The 23,883-nt window shown below is 37.7% G+C and overlaps 1 protein-coding gene across 7 annotated transcripts in view; it reads left to right on the top strand.

The window, feature by feature from the left end:
- Positions 1-23,883, top strand: part of MAPK10 (mitogen-activated protein kinase 10) — a 188,435-nt gene that overhangs the window by 5,529 nt on the left and 159,023 nt on the right. The window lies entirely within an intron of this gene.

Below are 23,883 nucleotides of genomic sequence, written 5' to 3'. Positions count from 1 at the left end.
ATGTAATAAGTCATTTTGATCCTGATAATTTCTTTAAGATGGCTTTGGTATACCTTTGGGAGATGAGGAATTGTTTTTAGATGTCCCATGTAATCACAATGGAATTATTGTGAAATCTTGTACTCTTGAAGGTAACCAATTTTCTGTTCAAAACAAGCTTATGTTCTTTTTTTTCCCCCACTAATACTAGCTAGGTGTTTGTCAGCTGCAGTCACCATAACCAGCATAAACTGAAAGCCAACAGCTTTAAAAAGAAGCCACAGATCCAAGTTGATCTGTGGAGTTCAGGCAGATGTGTGATTTGGCCTTTGCCAGTGGCCTGTGTCAAATCTGATTCCTGGCACCATTACACAAATAAGGTGTAGATCCAAGTCACTAAAATGTTTCTACTTTTTTGTTATGAGATAGAACTCTCTTGTTATTTGTAGATCAGGAAGAGATCAAAACACATAGTATGTGCTGACTGGTGGGCAGTAGTGATACGTGGCTGATACAACAGTAATGAAATGAGAGCTCTGATGGCAGGTCATTTTCATCCTTTGTAGAGCTGCTGAAAAAAATTGAACATGTGTTGGTTAAATCAATTTCACTCTGCTCTGGAGTGAAATGAGTGAGAAAGTAGCAGAAAGCAGTACCTACTAGTCCATTGAGAGAATCTGTGTTCTGTTGAAACCTAAGGGGTTTCCCAAGGAGAGAAACTGTACATTGGACAAGAATAGTGATTCATGGCATGAAGAGTCCCAGTCTGGATGCTAACATCCTTGACTTGTGGACATCTAGAGGAAGCAAAACATTTCTGTAGAACCTAAAAACCTCCCTGTATTACTACTATGATATTTCTAACTTCTTATGGCTTTTAAGGCCTGTTGCATTTGTCCTAAGGCAATTCTTGTTAGTAAGAAAGACAGCCTTCATCTTGGTTTAATATGTGGACACTAAAACCTGTGAAACTCAACCTTTCTTAAATGAATGGATCTGGGTGAGTTTTGAATTCATGATGAAGCCTCAAACCGTATGACTCTGGTTTTGGGGGGGGTTGTTGGTTTTTTATTTGGTTTTTTGTGGGTTTTTTTAATTTTAATTTCTGTGTTTAGGAGCATATAGGCAACCTGATAGTTTTAGATAATGAGAGTTTTAAATAAACTGGCAACAGCAAAGTATATATGATTTATGGTAGTTGATAGTGTGCAAATAAAGGATTTTTATGTTAACAAGTCCATAATGAACAGTAGCTAAAGAGAAGTTGCATGGAATTTTTATGGTGGTGTGTACACGTTAATACGATGAGTCCATAGTCATGGCAGTTCAGTTCCGCTCACCATTAACATTTTAAAAATTGCTGTATATGTAAAAAAAATCTTTTTGAAGAAACGAGGTGACGATAATCCCCACTCTCAGCAATTTTACATTTAGTAATATATGCAATGCTAATTTTAGAATACAATGATACTGCTGTCTACAAGCAGTATGACTTGATCATTTGTCCCTCAGGTGACCAAGATGTCTTTGTCTTAATGTTGTAGCTATTGATATTGCTGTGTGATATTTGAAGCATGCACCAATGGCTCTGTTCAGTGTAGTTTATCTCTGAGTTCAATGCACATTGAAGTCACCTCCTCCAGCTTTGTTCTTCCTAATTTAGATTTTAGGATGGGTAATCAGTACAAACAGACAGCAGGTTTTCAGAAATGGTATATGATACAAACCAAAAGAACTCAGAGATGTCATAGGTAGAGTGTTGCTGAGAAATTTTCCTCCCAACTGACATAATTTTAACAGACAAAAATAGTTAAACATTTTTAACAGAAATTAAGGAATTCAAGGTCTTGTTCTGAAGCTACAGCTCCACAGAAAATGTCTGTAGGTGTCTTCAGGCATATAACACAATCCTTTAGCATGTATTTAAAGTTTTCTGTGTGTATGAATTAGAGATGCAGTCCTGTAAACATGCGTGAAACAAATACAATTTGAAATTTGGGGCCTTGATGTGCAAATGCTTATGCTTTCTGTGCAGGTTCTCTCCAGTTATTATTGGTCATTAAGGCATACAAATCACTTTGAACATATAACTGTATTTTGCATTCAGCCATTTCTGTTTATGAAAATGCAAGCTTTGTAACTGTGGAATTTGTATGTGAAATCAGAAACCCAGTCTAAAACTTAGCATATAACCATCAAAGTTAACGACTTTTAAAAATGGTCAGGAAAAGTAGCATTTGGAGAACAAAAATTCTTACCAATGTTCATCATGAAAAAGAGCAGATAATGAAAAAAATTAGGATATTTTAACATGAAAATAAGATTAGTGCTATGGGTGATGGGACTTTTGTAAAGCTGACTTAGTAATTTTGGTAGAAATCATGTGAGAGAGAGGCTTTGATATATCTATGCAGATGAACAAAGTACCAGGGATAAAGTAATTATTTTTTTAAGCACTTACAGAAAGATTCTCAAATGTTTCTTCTTTTGAAAGTCTTGGCTTGGTATCTTGCAACTACAGTTGCATGTTTTTATGAAACATTGTGTTGGTTTCTCTTATGTTCACCCCTGTGTAAAGTGCTAAGTGCACAGAGAGAAATTCTGGGCTCCATCTAGATAGGTAAATGTAAGATAGCTCCAGTGAGTTCAGTACAGTTATACCAGACTTGTATCAGAGGAGCTCAGAGTACAATTTTCTCTGAGAAACCTCTGTTCTGCTCCTCTGCCTTCTTTAATAGAAAAAGCCTGTTTATATTAAATTTGCTGCATATGATAAATGTAAAAACTACTTATCTGTTATTGATGGTGGCGATGTAACGAACAACATTTTTCCCATTTGAAAACTGTTGCCTTAGCATATTTCCAAAAGCTATTTGTCATGTGATCAACTACGTACAAACAAAGTTTTTCCACAAGTGACCTGTAATTGTCAACACTTTAACTGTTCACCTTCCCTACTTTTCAAGGAGGCTGGACTTTTTTCCAGAAAGTGCTGAGATCTTCACTTTGAATTACAGACTTTTCAGTGGAACCACTTAATGACCTTTTATTTTCATAAACTTCCTTGGAACTGCCCATAAAAGCGAATTTTCCTGCCTTTGCTTTTTTTTTTTTTTTTGGTCTTCTCAGGATATTGTTTTGCAGGATGTTTTCACTCCCTTTTAAACTCAGATAGTGTTATTTTTTATGCTGTTACTTCTCATTCTGATTCATATCCCTTCTCCCTCCATCCTTGGTTTGTCTTTACTGATCCCTGCAGCCTGTGAGATTTGTATTTTAATTAAATGATATTGAAATATATCATTGTTGACTCTTGCGGCATTTGGGTTTTTTAATGCCCTAGGCTCAGTGTCACATACATATGAGAAACTATGAGCTTTCTTTTAATCAAAAGTAGGTTTTTCATCCTTATTCTTGAAAAAAATGAAGCTTGAGTATGTGAAAGCTTGGCGCTTCAAAAATGTATAAGCCTCCCACCAAGATTATTCCTTAACAGTATCTCAGAATTTTGGGGGCATGTGACATGGTTCTTAGATGTTTGGGACTGATTTTTAGAATTGGTTGGAAAGTGAAGATTTGCTAGCCTTCTGAATGCTGTAAAGACAGGGACATACCTCTGTTCTGTATCTATGTCTGCATTCCTCCAGTAGCCTGGATTGGCCTAGGAAAAGTTAAGCTTTTTGTGCATTTAAAAAGTGAAAATGAAATTCTTCTAAAAAATTCAAGTGCAGGTGTCTGCCTGTGGGGGATCTCCAGTTGTTTAATTTCACTTTTGAAATACCGATGGATCAAATGCTTTTATTCTGCCACATGTCAGTCTGTGCTTATTGGAAATGAGTGAACTTACTTTAAGAGCTTAATACTTCCCTGTGCCAGGTGTGACCTGTGAACATATCACATGAAATATTTGTGTGGTGTCTGCTGTATTTTTTGAGCTACTGATGGAAAAAATATCTCAGTGCCACTTGGCAGGCTAGTTCAGTATTTGGCAGGCTCCCTTCCCAACCTTATGGAAAATATCCAGGACTGTAGAATACAGGAGTAGAATCTCAGACAAATATCATCTGAACCTTTGAGTAGTTTTTCAGTGGGATCCTTATGAGTTGTATTAAAATAATTTGAATAGCCTGCAGAAGAATAAATGGAAATGCCAAATCAATAACAAAAAACACAGAGATGGTGCCAGCAGAAGGGTGGAAAAGAGACCAAGACAGTAGTAAATTCAGCTACGTTAATGGGTATGGCATATGAACCCATATTATATAAAGTGGTGGGAAGTATTTTGTAACCACATGGGGAAATATTTTGCCTGCTTCCTCTTCTAGACTTGTTAGTGTGGTGTGTTGACTCTGTGCCTATTTCTTTGTGTACTGTTCTTAGCAAAAGAGCCTTTTCTTATCACAATCTGTCAACAGGAGTAGAAACCTGAACATACCATGTAATAACATCAGCTTTTCCTCTGCTCACCTTCCCTCTGCCATTGTCTGTATCAGAAAGAATGGGGAATATTGACTGTGAGTGAGGAATATAGGTCTTGTAGAGAGAAGCATCTGCAGTACTGGCAGCATCAGCTATCACATTCATGCTCACTGCAGTAGGGTTTAGGTCAAATTGGCTCAAGGCAGCAGTATGCTAACTGATGTACAGGCATCAGGTTAGCTGCTTTAAGCTCTTGGGTCAGTCATTTCCCAACTATAAAAAACGAGTAAAACAAGTGAAAGAGATTTGTACAGGGTTATCAATGCAATGCAGTGAGTGTGATGTTAATAATGTCATGATCCTTCTCTCTTAACTATTGGGATGGAGTGTGGCAGACGAGTGAAAGGACAAAGGCAAATATGCATGATGGAGGACTATCCAGAAGGGTGAGGTTATCCAGAGGTTATTTAAACTCATCCACAGCCTCATCTACAGCACCTGAAGTATCCTTGTTGTGTTGGATGCAGACTGCTGTGTGGTAGCAGGTTGGCAAGAAGAGAGTGAACATTGCAGGCATGGTGCAGTACTTGTGCGTTTTTAATACACTCTAAATTCCTGGCACAATTAATAAGGCCAGTTCACCTGTGTTGAGTTTGACAAGACATTATTAAATAGGCATTCTTGAGCTGCTGGATGTTGAATAGCTCTGGCTTTGTTTTATAAAAATCAGAATTGTTCAGGCTTACAGTTTTTAATCACTTTAAGAATATAAGAACAGCCAGTAGTCTTACAGAAAAAAAATATCTAGCAAAGGCTTCTGTCCGCAGTGGCCATTAGCTAAATATTTGGTGAAGGAAAGTGAGAACAAGATAAGCAATCATTAATGTTTCTCTTGCTGTGGCCTCCCATATTCCAAAAGTCTGTCTCAAAAAAAAAAAAAAAAAAAAAAAAATCAATCAGAAACTGTTTCTTTGTGTTAAAAATTCTGTTTTCTGATTCAACATTTTCTGCCCAGTTCATGTTTTATGACTTCTTTTCTAGGTGCTCAATATGAAGAACAAGTTCTAGATGCATTGCAAATGCTGGGTCTTTCTTTGTTTTTTAAAGTGTCAGGTGTAGATATTAGTCCTATCCCAAAAAAATATTTTCTTCTTGTGTGAACCCACTGTAAGACTGCAGGGGCTTTGAAAGTGCTTATGAAGATATAATAGCATCCTGATAAGAAGTTCTGATTCATAGCAGATATGAAATCATTGCTAAAGGTAATGTTTATACAGCAGACTCTGTAGTAATTTATTGTGTATGTATCTTTGTGTTAACATGGCTACTATCCCAAGCTAGTTTGCGAAAATCAATGCAGCGTATGATACAGAGACTCCTAATCAGCTTCCTTACTGCCTTCGTTTGGCAGTTACATTGGAAAAATGTAACTCCAGTTAGGCATCCAGCTAGTAGGGTTATTTTCCTTGGAGTAGTGCGTAGGGTGGACTGAGCAGGTGTCAGTACACTCTGTTCTGGCCTGCCAACACTGCATGAGAGGAGACAAGGATGGGAACAGTTTTATAAGCCATTAGGATCGAAATAGAGCACACAAGAGGAAGCAGGGAGGAATTAATTACTCCATGTTTCACAGAGTGGACGTTAAGTTTTTTCTTGATTGCACATCAGAACCGGATGACATAATGATCTATAATGGTATCCAAACATTCCTGTCCCTGTACTCTCAAACCTCTGAACCTAAGTGGTTACAGTTGATGGGTTTTCACCATTTAACTTCACTATTTCATGCCTAGTCCAAATACTGTCTATATAATTTACCTCAGAAAATTCAGAGATGATAATAATTAAAGATTGGCTCATATCCTTAAATAGGAACATTTAAAAAAAAAAAAAGGCAAGCAAAAAAGAAAAATACATTTTAATGCTGCTTTTCTTGTAACAAAAAAAACCCCACAAAAAATCCTCTCTGAGCATTCCTGAAAAAGATCTGCATGGCTTAATTGTGAATCATAATGCTACTTAAATGCCTGCATTAATTTTGTTAGATTTCAGTCATCAGTGTGTAGACAGATGTTTTTATGGCATCATGAATGCTTGATTTGCTGTTGTACTTAAAATTAATTTTATTATCTGTCAAGCTGCATGAAGAGAATCTGGTGGATGTCTTCCATGACAGAAGAATGTCGAAAAAATATCTACATGTTTGTACAAATGGCAATGATCTATAAATCCTTTCATAAAAACAGTGATTTCAAGGTGGTTTATACTTCTCAATCTGGCAAACCCGTAGTGCAATTCTCTGCTTTTCTTTAGAGGTTTTGAAAAAACAAAAACAAGGATATCTGCTTGGTTTTGGCTTTTTCAGCTGTGGCAATTGTTAGTACATGTAGTGTAGGCTCAAATCCTATATATAATTACATTGATTGCCATAAGAATTAGATGGTTTACACCAGTTGAGACTTGCATTCTGTAGGTTTGATTTAATGTTGGTTTTAAGTGGCACTAGGTTTGTTGCAGAAAATTTCTTCTCTCATTTGATGGAGACTGAATTTCTGTACTACAGACTTTTCCTCCGCTTCTCCCAAGCTTCATTTCTGAGCTCTTATGTCTCCTTAATGTGAAAAAAATATCTCTAGCTGTCAACATTACATGCAGCTGAAACTGTCACATGTGAAGCACTATTGTAAAAATTGAAGTATTCAAAAATCTTGAGTGAAAGGCTGTTAGATTTTCATTTTGTGAGCTTTTGTAGGCTACCTTTGGGTCTCATTGTTAAGGTTTTCTCTGAAATCCAAAAGGGCATAAAAACCTCAGATATGCTCCAGGAAACAAATGAACTAATAGGAAAATTACAAGAAAACATTTTCAGTGTCAGCAGTGGTGGGATAAATTTGACAGCAAATTTTTTTGGAAAGAGTTATGCATGGATCAACTGCCCAGCATCCTTACCAGGTAGAATCTGACCTGTGAATTACTTTTTAATTCTTTTTTTAAAATATTTTTTTAAAAAATAATTGTCAAGATCCCCCTCTCCCCCCCCAAAAAATGGCTACGAAATGTTAAAATTATAAAATGAAATATAGTTCTTCATATATAAGGAAGCTTTCTGACACATTTTATTGTACCTTGAAGGTGGGCAGTTGGAACACGAATTTGCTCTGAGTTGCATCTCCCACAATCAGCACATTGACCAAAATCTTCTTCCACCTGAAACTTAGTACAGGCTTGGCTAGTTGGCTCAAGAGTTTGTTCATCTGAATGGTCTGGACTCCAGATAGTCCATACCAATTAACCACAAAGCAGAACTTGGTGGGGTCATGGAAACAGTACAGCTAAAGACAATCTAAACGTATCCCTTGTGGTGAGCAGTCTATTTTTATAGTTGTGAGGCTATCAGGCTACTTTCTCATTAGTTCTTTGTTCTTTTTGTCAATGAATGAAAGAAAAATTAAAACTCGGCTCAAATTTTAAATGGTATCAGGAACATAAGCTTTTCGACACTAGATTCTGGTGATGTTAATGAAAAGAAAATAAAGCCACACATTCCTCTCTTTCTCTTTTTCTTTCTCAAATCCCTTTTGCAGTAGTGAGAAACATCTCATGCTGTCCCGTATAATTGTCAGTGATACTGTTATCTGAGCTAGTTATGCTGCAGCTTTTCTTAAGGGTTTAGCTAGTGTTCAGATAGTGTACAGGACCAGATGCTCTTTTTCACGGCTGCAAAGTTTCAGTAACTGGAGAGAACTGCAAAGGAGAGAGCTGTAATCAAGTTAGGCTTTAGTGGCCTTGAAAATTATAGCTGAGTCATGATATCCAAGATTTCAGACTAAATGTGTATCAAGTGCACTTGTATTGCTGAGTGAGCTAATTTTAATCATCTGCAAGCATAAATCAGTTGAATTAGCAAGTCTACTCAGCTCTGATGAGACCCCACCTGGAGTACTGCATCCAACTCTGGAGCCCTCAGCACAGGAAAGACATGGACCTGTTGGAGCAGGTTCAGAGCAGGGACACAAAAATCATCAGGGGGATGGAACACCTCTCCTATGAAGACATAGGAGGGAGAGAGTGGAGGTTGTTCAGCCTGGAGAAGAGAAGGCTTTGGGAAGGCCTTATTGTGGCCTTCCAGTACTTTTGTTATAAGAAAGATGGGGACAGACTTTTTAGTAGGGTCTATAGTGGTAGGACAAGGGGTAATGCTTTAAAACTAAGAGAGGGTAGATTCGGACTAGATATATGGAAGAATTTTTTTACAATGAGTCACTGGAACAGGTTGCCCAGAGAGGTGGGAGATGCCCCATCCTTGGAAACATTCAAGTTTAGGTTGGACGGGGGTTTGAGCAACCTGATCTAGTTGAAGATGTCCCTGCTCATTGCAGGGGGGTTGGACTGGATGACCTTCAAAGATCCTTTCCAGCCCAAATCATTCTATAATTCTGTGAAAAGAAAAACTTGGCTGTGTAGATAAACAGGATACGAACCAATATCCCTGAAGTAGGACTAATGCTATTTCACAGTAGTTGTCTTTGTTGAGCAACCTGACCTAGCAGTTGCATGCTTATTCCCTTCTCCAGTAATGCCTCATACAGAGTTTGGTGTTGTCGAGCCTCAGGTTTTTGGTACCCATCCTGCTGCATTACAAAGCCCAATTGAAGCTTCTTCTTATCTTGATGAGAGCTACTTCTGTTCTACTGCCTACTCCATTTCTTACTGTTCTAGATAAACACTACTGCTTTGTCAACTTTGTCTGCAATTTAAGCACTTGTATTAAAATACATGTCATTTTCACAACTAATGCAGTTCTCTTGCATGCAAGGATCTTCTGAAGGCATTCTTCTACTACATCATCACTTACAAGGACATTTAGTCTCATGTCCTTCATCTTTTTTCCAAGACATTTTGCATGCTAAAAGTGAAAGTTACTATCTTAGATAATGGTGAAGCACAAATACTAGACATAGTTGTCTTAGCCTTCTGTACATTATAGTAGCTATAAATTTTTCTCTGCTTGTGTATATACTTCTTTTTGACAGAAATGTCTTCCAAATATACTTTGGAGATATGAAGAAAACCCCCCCACACAAATCCAAAACAAAGAACATGTGGTCTTTCCACTAGTTCCCTAAATTCCTCTTCTCTGCTTTCTGCAGATGTCAGCAGAACTGTTTTTGATCCCATCCAGAGCTCTTTGGAGGGGTGAAGAGGAGAAAGCTTTCTTTTTTTTTCAGCCATCAGGATTACCAGTATTTTACCTTACAGCTTGCTTCTGAAATAAAACTGGATTCCAGAACCAAGTTACTCTTATTGCTATGCCTTACTGACAAAACTGTTGTACCTCCTCTGCTGCTGTGTTGCATCCATCACCTCTGTTCCTTTTCTTCAGTGTCTGCACTTTCCTCTCAGAATTAATTGCTTTTTAGTTTCATCCTTTGCTGATTCTGTGTTAGAAACTGTCCTTGAAAACGTTTGGTGGATATTTCCAAAAACAGATGCTCAAAGTAATACTGTGTGGAATGTCCAAAAGAGCAATAGCATGATTTTTTGTTAGATCCGCAGGCTCATTTTGTGTCTAGTGCAGCTCAAGGTGATAAGTAAGTGTGATGTTAAAAGCTTTAAAGAAATCTGAATGATTTCTTCAACACAATACCATGAAAATTCACCTCTGTGAGAAAAAATAAGATTCAAGATGTAGAGCAAGTTCAGACTAGCAGTTGTACCTTGAAAAGCTTGGTTGTAATAAGACTGTTTCATAGCCATGCTGGAAATGAAACAGACTTCCTTGCCTAGGATGCTCCTTTATTGAATCAGTAAATCCCTAATTCATTGCATAGCATAATCTGTGAAAGATTCTCAAAATTTTCTTGCTGCTGGCCAGTCCAGAAATCAGTAACTGTTTCAGTTCACTGGGCGCTATGTGTCTGGCTGGGGGAGAGATAGAACAAACAACAAAAAAGCAATGTACGTTTGTTTTGCAGGATTTCTTCTGCTGATTTTTTTTTTTTCATATGAGGCTCTTGCTTTTGACACTTCAAATTTATATTGTTACTTATTTTCAATCCTTATGTTCTAATGCGAAGCTTCAACTCGGAGCTGAGAGTTATCTGAGGGAGAGAGTGCCATGAATGCCTTCTGTTTGTCTGTGAAAGGGAATGCTTCTGTTCTCCAATAATTTTGTGTTGTAGCACCAAGCTGTGGTTTGGAAATACTCTGTATCACTGCTCCAAAGGACAAGCATACATAAAGACAACTAGCAGGCTCGGCAGCTACATGGAGGCAAAATGGGGCTAGACATAGCAAGGTAGAGGCAGAATGAGTTTTAAACAACGTAAGACTAAATATAACGTAAGTTATATTTAACTTGTACCATTATGTTGGATTTATATCTGTTACATCATTGCATTTCATGGCACATGAAGGACTTTGTAATGTTGATTACACCTAAACCAATGGAGAGCTTTTTCATGTTGATTATACCTCTACCTGATATTGTTTACAGTAGCTTTAATGAATATATAACTAGCCATAAACCCCAAAATTTTAATTTATATTCATGGTGAATAGTATTAGTGTATCTCCTGGTAGATTTCATGGTTGTACATTAATAAAACTTTCTGCTCTTTATTACCATGTATGAAAATAAAAAATGGTGTCAAGAGAGATCTAAGCCATTATTCCATCTTCAATATTGAGTAATACTGCAGACAGATAACGTGAAAATCATGTCTAGAATCACTTCATTCCTATAGTAAAAAGAAATATTTGGGCTCAAAGCTTCTGCTAGGCTAGCAAGTCATCAGAATGAATAAGATTTTCATTATGGTTTTGGTATTATGAGTTTATGTTAAATATTGCTCTTTAGTAAGTGATGCAAGCATTTTCTTTCAGTTAGGGTGAGGCCCAAAATACATCTGCCTACTTATCAAAAAGAACAGATGCTGCCATTAAATTGCTCAAAATTACCATCAGAAAATGGTATTGCTTTGGTATTACACTTTTTTTTTCGCACTCAGTCCTTATACCCAGTTATTTGTTTCATGTTAAATGTCAGCCTTTTAATGATGGCTTCCCCATAATGCATGTAATGGGGAGTTAAAAAAAAAAAAAAAAAGCAAGCTATGCTGGGGTTTATTCTAATTTCCTTTTGTGAGGTATAATATGCAGTAAATTTGTGGAATACAAAGCTATTTCCTCAGGACCCAGAAGTTGGCCTCTTTGTGCATGTGATATTTTGCACTATTTTTCATGCTATAGAGTTTTATGGCTTAATTCTTTAGCACAGTGCATCATCAGCATTGTTTATTTGTATTGACTTGTCTCATTTTTTAAAATAAATAGAATACGTAGTAAATCATAGCTGGCTTTTGAGACTTAATTTAAAGTCAATGAATGAACTGATTTGTCCTTGCATATGATAAATAAGTGTAAAGTACCATGTTTGGTATTGAAATATAATTTAACCACAGGAGTAAAAACAAAAAAAGAGAAGATGGTGCAGAGCAAAGACAAATGATGGCAAATTTGACATGGCTGTTCTTGGAGTCCAGGACAAGGTAGTTTTGATGCTGATGTGATATACTGCAATTTTTTTGCAGGAGACTTTCACATAGTCAGTGTTTGTTTGTTAAACATCCAGTAAGTCTAGCTGACAAGTGTGCTATGCTTGCAGAACCACCAGTTTAGAAACATGGGGGACAATGTAAAGGGTGTTTGCGTAAAAGGGCAGAAAAAGCTTTGTGCTAATATGATATTAAGCCTTTGTCATTGAAGTTGTTTGGTAGGACAAGTCAGTGCCATGGGAAAATCTGCCAAGGGAGCAAGTACAATTAGTTACCAGCATTTGAAATACTCATTCAGTTTACAACTTTGATCTGTTAATAAAGTTTGGAGTAGGAAAGTAGAAGTAAAGCATAAACCTTTACCTTCGACTAATTGCCACAAGGACATCATAGTTGCATGCAGGAAGGAAGAGCAAGTAACACAGTGGATGACCTTGTGGCTATCTATCTGAATTATTTGCTGTTGGAATATAACCAGGAGGAGGGGACAAGGTACAGCTGCAATGAGAACCAATTCTGGTTCTTAACTACAAGTTTTCCTGGTTGCTTCTGTAGCACCACTCGCTATAACTCTGTAACATTGCATGTATTCAGTAGTCTGTTAGAAACCTCTAAGTACTAAGGCTCTACTGTTGCAACTGTCCTTACCTTCCCTTTATCCAGAAGGAAATCAAGGGAGTTCTGTGAAATCATTTTGGTGGGTTTGCTCTCCCATCTTTCCATTTTCCCTCTCCTATCTTGTGCTTGGGGAGGGGCATTGGGGGTGGCAGGTGAGATGGTGCTCCAAGAGTACTGCAGAGGGGAGGGGATAGTGGTGACAATCTGCTGTGTGTTCCCTTGTTCCAGGGCAAGGTCCAACCACATCTGAGTGCCATTGCATCTCATGACCATGATTGACAGAAATCTCTTGATGTTAGTAACGGTTTTCTTACACTGTTGTAAATCTAGAGAGCTGTGTTTCCCTTTAAGTCTTGATTTTTAAGCTTACAAAATTTAATTTAGATAAAATATTCCTGTTGGCATTCAGTGAAGAGTGAATGTCTCCTTCAGTTCTGCTCAAATCCTGTTTGCTGATACAGACATTTGATTTGGGTTAATATTGGACAACAACCGCTTATGCATCTCTTCATATCAAGACAGGGGTTTTGCTGGATATCAGTTTTAGTTTGGGTTTTTTGTTGTTGTTTTGTTTTTCTTGCCTTCCCACACCCCTCCCTAGCATGAAGTGTTTATTTTCTCTTCATGTGACTCTTTCTGGAAACCACCATTGCCTTCTCAGAGATACCAATTCTGGGCAGAGATTAGCATGAGCACACAACTGTAGAGAAGCCTTTTTAAAGATGCATTGTTTTAGTGTCAAATATTTATCCTCTTTTTAAAAGGTTTGTGAATACTGCCTCATTTAAACAGATTTTATGATTATTTACCTCTTCTGATGAGCCTCTGAAGTACAAGTTGGTGGTAAGGTGGGGGGAAATGAGTGAGATAGATAGTTTGCTTTTCTTTCTGTTTATTGTCTGAAAATGAGCCTGGAGTTCTGTCTTTGTTTGCATGCATTGTCTAAGTAACAGAGCTTAAGATCATAGAACATATTTGCAGAAGCTTTGGGAATGAGTATTTGAAGCGATACCTGTTTTGACAAATATGCTGTATCAGGTAAAAGCAAGTTATTTTGCTTAATTTTTTCCTTACAAAAAATGATACTATCTTCAGTATCATATTCTTTTGTAAGTAAGTCCTAAGTTGTCTTCTAAGCAAGCCACTTAAAGGATTTTTATATTGTTGTTTGATTAAAGGAAGAGTTGTGCTGTCTAGGATTTGTGTATAACATTGCAAGAGAATCTTATTACAAATTTTAAGTTATCGTGGTAACTTGGTAAGCTGATCTTGGTAATTAGCCTATTTTCCAGGTTAGTTGTGCCAGTGACAATCACATGCGTAGCTTAATTTAGTATATAATGAACAGAATCGTTTTGTATGGAGGCTATTTTTTTAATCAAGATTCCAGTGATGCCATGTCACCAAGTAAGGTAGTGGGTGCTGTTTCTTGATTAGACACTGAATTTAATTTGCATGTTGCCTCTTCTTAGCTTTGATATGGAAAACAAGTGTAGGATTTAGAAAACTGGACATTAATGATAGCAAGATGCATATAAAATCATCTTGTACTCTTTTAAGAGCGAGTGAGCAATTGCTAGCTTGCAATTCAGAGTTCATTTTTCTAATATGCTTCTGTTAACAGTTTTATAATTAAGCTTCACTTAAAATTATAATAATGATTTCCTTTTCCATTCAAGCATAACAAAGCACTTAAACAAGCATTAATAAGCCTCATATCAACTTTAAAAAAATAAGTATTATTGCTCCTATTTTACAGTTGGATAAACATAATTGAAGGTAAGTGATTTACTCTGAAGTGACAAATACTGCAAAGGGCAGCTCATGGACACTCCTCCAACTGTGTGGACCACTGTGTTAAAGTGCAGATAGTTGGGTAGATCCTTAAATATTAAGGTTTAATAACAACAAGAAAAAATAGCTCAACAATGCTTAATGCAGATTTAGAAAGTTTGTGTAAACAACATGCATTGTGGCAGAAAGTGTGGGTGTGAGATTTGGGGTGAAAAGACAAGGACTTTGTGTTTTTGTTGATCTGCCTTTTTTTGAGGTCTTCTGCTCAGCTTTTTCTATAAAAAGAGTAGTTTCTCTTCTGAACAGCCTTTTGTGTCTTTCTGATACATAAATGTAGACCCTTGAAGTTCAGCTGTGTGAAGGCCTGAGATAGGCCTGCAGCTCTGCAGGGCATCGGCCTTTGTGAGGACAGAGGTCTGTCTGCCCCCTCTGCTGCTTTAGAGATTACGAGCCAGGGAGTATGTCCTGTAGTGGGTGACCAAGAAAGCAATCCATGAGCCTTTCCTGGGCAAAGCGTCATGACCAATCTATTATTTGACAGCTCACCTGTTCAGGCAGGAAGACCCTGAATCTTGGCTGGGATATAGCACTTTGATCCAGCCCTTGACAAAATGCCTAGCCCAATGTGGATTTGAAGGATGCTGTGTTTCTCAGCTCCTCAAAGTATTTCCAGTTTCTCCTGAGCGAAGACTTTCTACGTAAGCTCTCCACAATGTTTTTCTGTGCTCAAGGCATATGTCACTGAGAAGGGAGTAAACAGGAAAACAAAGCAGTCTAATATCAGTTGCATGTTAACATAGGGAAAACTTTCTATTGGGAAATAGATAGGCAGACCTCATCAAGATGCATTTAATGACTAAAAAACCTAATAAGCTAAAATTGCTGGACTAAATAAAAGCTGACATGGCTTCTTTTTTCTTTAGCGTAAATTCACAGGAAACATAGATAACCAGCCACTTCCAGAAATATATCCTAACCTGCATGACAGCAGGAAATGCAGAATAAATAATTACAGATGCCTTGATGGAAAGCATACCACAGCAGGCAAGGAATATAAGACTTCCTTCCTTTAGAAGAAAAAAATTAAATCACACACTGAGAAAGTAGAAGAAAAAAATAATGAAAAAACTGGAAGCAAACCATCATAAATAGTGATGAAGCCACCTGGAAATTAAAAGCCCACCTCTTGGGGAGAAGGAGAATTTTGGTGTGGCCAAAGACTGCTGATACCTTTTGACTTAAATTACACTCCGATGTTGCTTATTCATATTTTTCTAAAGTGTCATCACAGTATTTATGTAGTATGTATAAAGGTCACAAATACAGAAGTCAATGCCATTCACATTGATCAACAGCTTACATCTCTATGGCTGAAAAGGTACTTCCTCAAATAACAGCATATACATTGTTGTATAATCTGTCTATATGTATTGTAAACTCAAGACTACAAATTTATAGGCAAAACATTTTGACAGGATTGAGAAATCTGTTATTTCCTGAGAGGTAGTTTAGATGTGAAGACATAAGGCAGTTTTTGACAGGTATTTAACTTTTGTGCAATTAGAACTTCAAGTACTTATCTAAGCAGTATTTGGCCCTAAATTATTATTAAATAGAATTTGCATTCAAACATATTAATATTTGACCCACAGATTAAAGGGGCAGTGAGAAAGTGTTTGGTACCTGACTACAACGGAAGGAGAAAGAAATTAAAATAGTCCTGTCTCTCAGTTCATTTTTAGGAATGAACAATATGATAAGGAAGAATTTTTTCTGATAGGAAAGAACATAATCCTTTTGCTACATTGTTAGTGTTAGTAGTAGACTAGAAGTAACTCTAGTCTTTCTCTAGGAGGACTAATGAGACAACCTCATTAAGTGAGGTTCCCTCAAGTGAGGGAAGCAAGATAAGCAGTGTAATCAGAGCACTGGAGTTGGAATGGAAGAAATTAAAAATTTGGTATACATTTTTTAACTTTCATTTGAAAAACAACAGATCCATCAACTATTAAATTCTTGTTATGGAAAAAAAGTATTCAGCTGCATTTTATCCTTTCTGGCTGCTTTATTGTTACTGTCAGCAGCATTTCTGGATCCAGTACTACCCACAAGACTAAAAAAGAGAGAGCTCAATTTACCAGGATAATTGTTTGCATACTTCATTTTAAGCAGCCAAATCATCCTGACAAATCTAACTTTAAGCAGTTGGATAGTGCCTTAATCAGACTATTCAGGTACTTAAAATTAAGCACAGCATTAAGAACATTACTACATTAGGTTTGAATGCATAAAAACATAATTGCAACACAGCAAAAAAAAGTTTCCACAGGCAGAAATCATAGTTTTCTCTCCAGTGTATGTCTTTGCACATGCACAGTTGTATTTACATCATAGTTTTCTTGAACCGTAGCAATATCGCCATGTTTGTTGGCTAAAGCTGCTGAACTTTCTAACTGCAATTGCTTCCCAATATTAGAGACCAAGAGTAAAATAAGAGGCATAAGTCTAAAACAGAGCTCTCATTAGATACCAGACAGCTATAATCCCATCTGTGTAGATCTACAGCCAGGATCTGGGTCATGTGAAATACTCCCTCCCTTCAATGATTATTCATGATTAATCTTAAAGAGAGCACTGCAATATACTGCTAAGTGAATGTATTCTCATTTTTAGAATCCCTCCCAATGAACAGCATTTCAAGCAGCCATTATTATAACAGTCCTGACAACTCCATGATTAATCCTCATCCATATGTGTCAGGTATTATTAACACTTAACTGGTCAGAGCTCAATCTTCACTGCTCTCGAGTGTGTTTCTTCATGCAGCGCCTGAGTGAAGCTGTCATATGTGTCATACTGTCAAGCTAGAATGCATAACCCATTTCAATTTGTTAGTTAGTTTACTGACACTTCTAATGTAAAGTGCATCTCCAAAGATGGTGTGGTGGCAGTTCTAATTGCTGGTGCAAATGTCAGTTGTTGCTTCTGCTGTTCTTTAAGTATAAATAAGTGTGCTATGTGTATGTCATAGTACAGTGTTAAGTGTTTCCCGTTCATGTTGCCCTGATACTCTGCTGATGTCTGTCTGTTGTGACTGCAGTGCTGAGCACCAGTGGTCATTATGTGTAAGCATTATGTGTATTTTTCCTGCTATTCCTGGTTGCTAAGCTGTTGTCATGTAGCAGTTGCTGCAGTGGTCAAAACAGGTTTCATCTGGTATATTCTGCAACTGGATCTTCTGAAACACTCTCTATAATTTCAGGTTTAGATGTGGCTTTGAATTCATTGGCTGGGTTCTGTCAGATAAGAATAGGTGTCCCATGCATTTGCCATCTTTCATCACAAACTAGACTTTACCTGGACTGACCTTAACATTTTCTGCTTGGGCCTTTGCCATCTCTAGCTTCAGTCTCTGCCTGAACTAATGCTTTTATCATGTCATCAGCTATTATATGAATGCTGGCAACACCTTCAAGTTTTTCTGTGTTCATTAGCAAAAATACTTGGTCAACTGATTTGATTGCCAAAAATAAATAGATGGAAAAACATATTTTTTTTTCCTCCCCCCTGCCCCTTCAAAATACATGGTTGATTATCTGATCTGATTTGTTAGTATCTGGATGGATTACTAAGTCTGTTTTCAGCAATTTGGCTGTACTGAATGACTGGTATGGGGACTGAGGAATGCTGTCTCGGGATATCTGTGTTAAGATGTCTGAAATCGAGGTGGATCCTGTTCTTGCTATGTCTCTCTTGAGTTTTTGCCAGGCTGTCATCCTGTAGAGTGGGCTTGTTTGCTTCAGCTGTGAGTCCCTCCTTTTACCAGCTCTGTGCATACAGCTCCCTACATCTGTCATTGCAGAGAATGTCTTTCTGCATCCACACATGATGGTAGTGACTCAGCGATTGATGAGTTTGGCTTATTCAAGAACTCTTGTACTTCATCAACATTTCTGGATACTCTGTAATCAGCTCTCTTCTAGTGGTGTGCTGCTTTGTTTATAGTAAGCTTATAATGTATGCTAGCTTTAACTTTATACATTTATCCAGTTGGTATTAAAATATAAGTGAGGGAGAACTAGAGTGGCCTTGTTCTTGTCATTTCTAATGGAGGATTTCACCAGCTGCTCTTCCTTGATCTCCATATATTACAAATGCAACATTCAGGTGATTTTTAAATACCTTTGATACCTTTTTCAATTGGAGAGTAGTAGATGAATTTTAGCTGCAGTACCAAATTCAAAATGCATAGGTATATTGCTTTCATACTGAAAAAAGTACAGTGGAATTCCAGTCTTCCATTCCACTAGCATGTTTCCTTCCCCAGCTGTACTGATAAGAAATGAGACCTGATACACAGGAGTGTACCCAAGGAGCCTGGCTAGTAGCTCACATTGCCTAGGAGGACCATTCTGCAGTTGGGGTATTTTCATGCAAAGATTTTCCATGTACTGAGAGTGGGCCTCTGTCCGTGTGAAGGTTAAGGAGTCTACAGATGGCTTGTGGTCTGTTTGCCCTCTTAAATTGTAGTTTGTAAACTACTGTACTATGTAGTTACTCTGAATCTGTGATACCTTATACACAAGAACAGCTTGATCATATCTGAGTTCAGCAAACAATTTTAGATATTGTATGGCAAACATAGATCTTGTATGGTTAAATTTTTGGCTATTTGTGTGGGAGAACAGATGTTTCATTTTTTTCTGTTTTTGCTGCTACTTCAAATACTGACCATATTCTGGGTTGCTCTGTACAATTACAGATTCTTTCAATTTGTGTGACCTGTTGTTCTATGTTTACTTTCACGGGTTCAGTTTCTCCTTCCCTTACCTTGAAACTGCTTTTGTGCATCTGGCTACACAGGCTGGTCAATATGAGATCTTCGGGTTCTTGTGACTTAAGGCAGACTCTGCAATTTTACATTGCTTTTTGCAACTTAAAGCAGGGACTTTCAATAGTTTCAACTTTTATCTAGTTATCCATTGCTCCATAACTGTAATTCTTCTTAATTCTGAAGATTTTTTTATCTGTCTAAGCTATTCTTTTCTTACATGCAGACATACCCAGAACTAGTTAATAACAAGCATTAAGTACCTTTATTTCCTGAAGAAATCTGTACTGGTGTGCCTTCCAGCATCAGGCTTCCTCTTGATAACTACAGATAATAGCAAAGACAAATATTGCAAAAGGGGTGAATATTTTTTAGTAAATTTAAACATTTGGATATTTGTATGTTCTGTACATCTGGTAATGGTGGGTATCTTAGTTCAAGCAGTAATGTACTGTGATTGTTCTAGCTGTTGCTTGACCAGGACGGAAGTTTGCAGTCCATTCTTCCTTTACCTTTGTATTCAGCACAAACGTCTGTCGTAAATATAAAGTTACAATACATCTAGACTAGTTCATTGATAGAAGAGTTGATCTTATCTATTCCTGCCTACAAATGCATGTCCTTTCATGCAATAGAAACATCTCCTTACATCTCTCTCTAATGGTCTAGAGAGCAAGTTTTACGAAGAGTGTCTGAAGGAACTGGAGTTGTTTAGTCTTGAGAAAAGGAAGCTGAGGGGAGACCTTATCACTCTCTGCAACTACCTGAAAGGAGGTTGCAGCCAGGTGGGTGTCGGTCTCTTCTCCCAAGTAACAAGTGATAGGACAAGAGGAAGTGGCCTCAAGTTGTGCCAGGGGAGGTTTAGATAGGATATTAGGAAAAATTTCTTCACCGAAAGGGTTGTCAAGCATTGGAACTGGCTGCCCAGGGAAGTGGTTGAGTCACCATCCCTGGAGGTATTTAAAAGACACGTAGATGTGGTGCTTAGGGACATGGTTCAGTGGTTGTACTTGGCAGTGCTAGGTTAATGGTTGGACTTGATGATCTTAAAGGTCTTTTCCAACCAAAATGATATTATGATTCTGTTCTTACCCCTACTACTCAGGAGTTGCACAGCAAGCTGGATGAAATAATATAAACAAGCTATATTTAAGTATAAAGAGATGGTGCTTATTTCCTTGATTCTTAGATGCTCATACTGTCTATCTGTAGTGTAAGTCACTGAGCTGAAGCTACCGTTCAGGTCTCATTTTTCAGATAGGTCCTTTCTTTTGGCTACTGGGTCTTCCTCACAGGGCTATGAGTTTCATTCTGTCAGTCTGCAGTAAGAAACCTTTTCTTCCTACATTTGAAACTACTCTAGTTACCACCATCCATTTTGTTTTCATCCTTGCTGGTTTCATTCATTGTCTTTCATTGCAAGTGGTAAAGAAAACCTCACTTTCTGGCCTTGTAGTTTCAAGGGCTTGTCAAACGGAATGGAGATATTAAATTTTTGGCATTGCTTGCTTTGCAAACACACATGCACAAAAGTAAATGTATTATCCCCATTGTTTCTCTCATTGTTGTAGCTGTGTCATTCAAAATATAAAAGTGTGTGGAAGGAGAGATGATTGATCAGCATGCAAATATCAGGGTAAAGCAGATAAAACAATGTGTTTAAGCTTGTGGAAGAGCACTGATTCTAAAAACGAGTTTTAGGCACAAAGGCCAGTATGAAGAAAACTGCCAAAATCCTGCAGGACTAGACTGAATATGTCTTCATACAGCCTGTGCATTTGTAAATTCAAAACAATAGCAGCTGCTGGACCAGCTAGTCTCTTTCATTCTGTCCCTCTCCTTTTCTGTGAGAGGATAAGAGAAAGAAAATGAGAATTTCATTACATTTCCTGTTCCTGTTTATTTCAGATCTGGGAAGGGGTTCTGCTTTATTCTAGTAATTGGGTTATATACTGCAGGAGGCCAATATATTTGCATGATTAATAGTCTGTTTTGACAAATGATGTATTTCTGAAGAGTACATGGAGCACGCTGCATTTTAATATTGGAACAACCACAGTTCGGTTTATTCCTCTATAAATATGCTTCTCTGCTCTCATGTAGAATGTGAATAAATCACATTTCAAACATGAGATAACCATCAGCAGGCAGTAAAAAAGATATTTCCATGGCAACAGTTGCTAAATTAAACAGTGCATCAGTACCTCCTCCCTATTTTTGTCCAGAAACCTCCCTGACTTTAACTCAGATAACATGTACCTTACTGATTATTAACAAAAAAAAAAAAAAAAATCATACCTGTTGCAAAATTCAGCATTGCCTGTGTAAAGAGTTATTAGAGCAAAAATTAGCAATAATTAATTACTGCTGACAGTACTGGGCATCAGCCTTTTACATCTGCACTCCTGTAACTCTGCATAGGCCATGTCAAACACTTAGTATGGTCTTTCCACACACCTGGTGGAGTTGCTGTAATTGTATTTTGAAAGTTCTGGAAAGATCTTCTGGCCTGGATGAAAATCTGACCAGTTGTCTTGGCTTCCGCTTCAAAGAAAAGAAAAACACGTGGAAGTGATGGCACTTCCCATGGCTTTATGGTATTTCTTCTTTATATACATCCAGTTTTAAGGAATAAACTGACATTGTTCAGCAGACATTTGGAGGGTATTACTCCTACATGTGGCAGGTAACATGAGAGTAAGCATGAGGATTACAGGATGATGAACACTGGCATTCTGGGTGATGTAAGGGCTACTCATTTGATACCATACTTGGTAGGAAATTGTAAAAGGGATGGAGGCAGGTCACAAGGGACCTTTACAGGAGCAGATAGGTGGCTCACCTGTGGTAGGTGAAAGATGATGTATATTAAAGCTGTTATACATAAAGCATCTATGGAGTTGTTACCTTGTGATGCTCCCAAATCAAAGACAGCTGCCAAGGAGAGTGATCCCAAGGAGGCTGCAGAGCGGGAGGGATTACTGGCCCTTTTCAGCGCTGCAGCACGCTGTGGAGCTGGTTGTTAGGGGAGCAGCCCCTAGGGCCCTGAGCTGTTGGGGGAACATCCCAAGGCCTCATTCAGCTTGCACACTTGCCTGTGTCTGACAGTTGCAAGGAGGGATGGCACATTCTGCTGCACAGTTTCTTCTATGTCTTCTTTGGGTCATCCGTTTCACCTTTCACACTAGTCATTATTATGTGAAAGTTAAATTAGTTGTGCACAGTGTCTCAGTTGCTTTTTCACTGTCACCAGAACAATTCTGCTGGATTTCTTTAGATCATACACCAGTTTAATTACAAAGAGAATGGGGAACTCAAGCAGAATCATAGCTGATACTTCTGTTTAACTCAGTTCCCTCCTTTCAAGCTAATAGAACTTCAAAGGAATGAGACCAGCACTGTACAAAAAGAGAGTCATTTTATGATACATCTGCAGGGGATGTTCACAGGACAGAGACAGAGCTTGCTTGAGAGTGTTATTTATGCTTTTATCATTGCTGTGTTATTGAATGTAGCTGTTCCAGCAAATGTATAGGTGGATTTATAAACACTTTGGAAAATTACGTGTATGATAATGTCAGTTAGTAGTTCAGTTTGTGTCCCAGGTCTCTGTGATTTCAGTGTGTTCAGAAGTCACTTCCTCAGAACATATTTGAGTGGATTTTCACTGCAGAGGAAATCTTAGAGGTTGGCAAAAGGAAATGGAATTTGTAGGTTCTTGTCATAAATGCACAGTGACTTGGGGCACATGGTGAATGTTCTCCTCTTTCTGGGTATGTCGTATTCCACAAATATTCTTATGAATATCAGGGCAGTTACTTATAAAATATTAGCTGGCGAAAGGAAAAGAGCTTCCAGAGTGCAGACACATCAATAGTTCAACAGGTTATATTAAGATGCCATGAAACATGAAAAAGAAATACTGGGATTTGGGGCACATATGCATTATTTTAATGATAACTTTGTTTTTAGTGGTGTGTATTAATGGGAAGGAGAAAATACCAAAGGACAGAAGTCATTAGACTTGTATGATAAAGTATTCTGAAAAAAGTTCTGCTTCAGTGGGATACTGGATACTGTAAGAAGGATCATGAGCAATTTTCACATGGAAGCTACTGAAGGGGGATTATATGAGTCAACGTGTTTCATAACCAGGTACTGTATGAGGATAATGTCCCCTTCCTTTTGATTCCTTTGCTTTGCTTGAATTGTTGTCCTATCATCCTGAGGACTCCAGTTCTTTTCTGTTTTTCTTTCTCACTCAGGTCCTCTGCATTTCTTCTGGTTCTGAGGATAGTTGTCTTCTTCACTCCCTTAACCCTCTCAACGCAGTCTGCAGTGTATCTTCCTCACATCAAGAACCACCTGACATCTTGTCTTCTGGATGCAGGCAGTCTGTATGAGGCAGTTAGAGACCTCAACTCTGCTGGTTTTGGCCTGACTGTGAGCAGACATGAGACTTGGTCTGTATGTGTTGTATAGGATAGCAATGTTACCAGTAGGGTTGGTATTTTATAAAGTTCCTCAGTAAAGACTGTTTAGTAGTTTTGCAGAAAGATATAGAAGATAAGTGGGAAGATTTGCTTTTTGGTTATATAAATTACAAAAATTTGAGATAAACCCCTCAACAGTTCTGTCTGACTATGCTCTTTATATTATGTGTGTGTTAATTAACACTTCTTTTAT

The sequence above is a fragment of the Balearica regulorum genome, chromosome 4 (assembly GCF_011004875.1).
Source record: "Balearica regulorum gibbericeps isolate bBalReg1 chromosome 4, bBalReg1.pri, whole genome shotgun sequence".
In the NCBI taxonomy this organism is placed as follows: domain Eukaryota; kingdom Metazoa; phylum Chordata; class Aves; order Gruiformes; family Gruidae; genus Balearica; species Balearica regulorum.
The sequence above is the reverse complement of the archived record's forward strand: the minus strand, read 5'-3'. Positions and strand labels throughout refer to the sequence as shown.